This window comes from Lagenorhynchus albirostris, chromosome X (genome assembly GCF_949774975.1).
Source record: "Lagenorhynchus albirostris chromosome X, mLagAlb1.1, whole genome shotgun sequence".
NCBI lineage: Eukaryota > Metazoa > Chordata > Mammalia > Artiodactyla > Delphinidae > Lagenorhynchus > Lagenorhynchus albirostris.
The window spans coordinates 26998016-27001398 of NC_083116.1; positions in this window are offsets into that span (position 1 = coordinate 26998016).

Here is a 3383-nt window from a genome sequence, read left to right on the forward strand (position 1 = left end):
CTAGCTGCATTAGCCCCTCACAAGAGAGTCAGCCTGTCCTTTGAAGCTTTGAAGCCAGGCGTTGACTTCTCCTATCTAGTTATAAAAGTCCTAGATGGGAGACTTCCCTGGTGGTCCAGTGGTAAATTGCATTCCAATGCAGGGGACACAGGTTCGATCCCTGGTTGGAGAACTAAGATCCCACATGCTGCGGGGCAACTAAGCCTGTGCGCCACAACTACTGTGCTTGCTTGCCTCAGTGAGAGAGCCTGCGTGCTGCAAACTAAAGAGCCCATATGCTCTGGAGCCCGCGTGCCACAACTAGAGAGAAGCCCGTGCTCTGCAACAAAGAGCCTGCGTGCCGCAGCTAAGACCCAACACAGCCAAAAAATAAATGAAGAAAAAAAAAGTCCTAGATGGCATCTTCTTCAATAGAAGGCTGTTTTGTCTAAATTGAAAATCTGTTTTTTAGTGTAGCCACCTTCATTAATTATCGTAACTAGTTCTTCTAGATAACTTGCTGCAGCTTCTACATCAGCACTTGCTGCTTCTCCTTGTACTTTTATGTGACGGAAATGGCTTCTTTCCTTAAGCCTCATGAACCAACTTCTGCTGGCTCAAACTTTTCTTCTGCAGCTTCCTCATCTTTCTCAGCCTTCATAAAATTGAAGAGAGTTAGGGCCTTGCTCTGGATTAGGCTTTAGCCTAAGGGAATTTTGTGACTGATTTGATCTTCTACCCAGGCCATTAAAACTTTCTCCATATCAACAATAAGGCTGCTTCACTTTCTTATCATTCATGTGTTCACTGGAACAGAATTTTAAATTTCCATCAAAAACTTTTCCTTTGCATTCGTAACTTGGCTAACTATTTCACTCAAGAGGCCTAGCTTTCAGCCTATCACAGCTTTTGACATGCCTTCCCCACTAAGCTCAATCATTTCTAGTTTTTGATTTAAAGTGAGAGACTTGCAACTCATACTTTCACTTGAACACTTAGAGGCCACTGTAAGGCCTGAGGAGAGGGGGAGAGACAGGGGAGTTTCTGGTCAGCGGTGTTGTAAGAACACACAAACATTAAGTTCACCATCTCATATGGGTGTGGTTTGTGGCACTCCAAAACAATTTCAACAGTAACATCAAAGATCATTGATCACAGATCACCATAGCAAAAATATATAGTAATGAAAAAGTCTGAAATATTGTGAGAATTCAAAATGTGATACAGAGACACAAAGTGAGCAAATGCTGTTGGGAAAATGGAGCCTATAGACTTGCTTGACTCAGGGTTGTCACAAGCCTTCAATATGTAAACATCGCAGTATCTGCAAAGCACAACAAAGATGAGAGCAATAAAATGAGGTAGGCCTGTATTTGGCATGTCCAACATCACCTAGCATCAGTCTAGTTATACAGTAGGTGCTCAGAAATTTTATTAATTATTATTTAGACAATTCCAGAACTCTTCAATATCGATCAGTCCATTAATATGCAATTTGCCTATATGACTGCATTAATATTTATATACTACTAAACATTATTGATTGTCCATGTGCCAGGAACTCTGCTATGTAGTAGAAATACAAAGAATAAGATAGAGTCCCTGCCCCTAAGGAGCTTAAAATCTATGGGGGGAAATGTGCTTTTAAAACAATTATATTACAGGTTGTTAAGTGCTCTCTTAAGCACAGGCTCCTGTGGCCACAAAGAAGAAGACCAACTAACTGAATTTGGGGTTGTGGAGTAGAGAAGCCTTCTTAGAGGAGATGACATCTAAACTTGGTTGAGTTATAAAGAAGCATAGAATTCACTTTTAGGCATTTCCCCAACAGAAATGAGTACACATATACATCAAGAGACATATATAAGAATGCTCGTAGCAGCTTAATTTGTAGTAATTTCAAAGTGGAAACTACTGAAATGCCCATAAGCAGTATCATGAATTTTTAAATGGTTGCAAATTCATACAATGGAATACTAAATAGCAATGAGAATGTGTGAACTACTGCTACATGCAACAATATGGATAAATCTCACGAACATGATGTTGAGCAAAAGAAGCAAGTTATAAAGTTATTTATATATATATTACATTTATATCAAATTAAAAAACAGCCAAAATAATCTATGATGATGATGATTAGGTTTGGACAGAAGGAAATAGGTTGAGGGATCATGAAGAGATTTTATGGGTTACTATAAAGAGAATTTAGTTATGTTCTCTTTTTTCATCTGGGCAGTGGTTACATGAATGTATTCATGGATATTAAAAAAAAACATGAGAATAAGAAATATGGTACAGGTGCGAAACAATAATCAGTTAAATTTTACTGAAACTCAAAGTTCCAGGCATAAAATTTCAAGAGGTAAAGCTACAGTAATCATAGAGGGACTTAAAACCATTAAACAGAGATTGAGCTTTATTCTGAAGAGAATTTGGAAGTGATGAACTATTTTAAGTAGAAAGGGGATAAAATACTTTTAGTTTTTAAAGATATACCTGCATGCTCTAAGGAAAATAGTTCGGAAGGGATGAAGAATGACAGCAGGAAGACAAAAAAGATGGCTATTAGAGTAGCATGGGTGAGAAATAAAGTTATATCAAGGTTGTAGTAAAGATGGAGAAAAGTGGACATATTCTGGATGTTTTGAAGGTAGTGCTGAAAAAATTGGGATATTATTTAGATTTGATACTTGAAGATAAAGAGAGAAGTTAAAAATGATTTTTAGGTTTCTGGATTAGTTTATGTGAATTCATTTTGTGTAATGGATAGTGTTTTAGCCATAGGTGTTTGTTTTGGATTTTAAATCTGAATAGCGAGAGACCAGAGCTACATAATGCTAGCATCTGTCTGCCTCAACCCTGTATATTTAGGCTAGCCTGGTCACTTTCTGTCCCCCAACACACATTATAGTAAGTTATAGACACCTCATTATCTCACTTTTATCCACACTACTCTCTTGCTGTATCCTAGGTATGGCCTTGATCCTGACTATGGACTTTGTCCCTCTTTCCAGCCAGCCCTGCCCTAACCCTTTATTGCCTGATCTTGGTTCTTTAAGTCAGCTCTTCACATTCTTTTGGTACAGCATTTCTCAAACTGTGATTTGTAAAGAAGCAGAATCAGAATCACCAGGGAAACTAAGTGATAATACAGATTCTGAGACCATTTCCATCACAGCTACCTTAAACAAAAATTGGGATGTGTCTGTTTTGCAAGGGTATTGCCATGAATGGAATCCCCTACAAATTCGTGTTGGTGTCCTAACCCCCGATGTGATGGTATTTGAAAATGGGGCCCTTTGGAGGTAATTATATTTAGATAAGGTCATGAGAGGGGGATGGGGAGCTCTCATAATGGGACTAGTATCCTTATAAGAGGAAGAGATACCAGATCTCTCTCT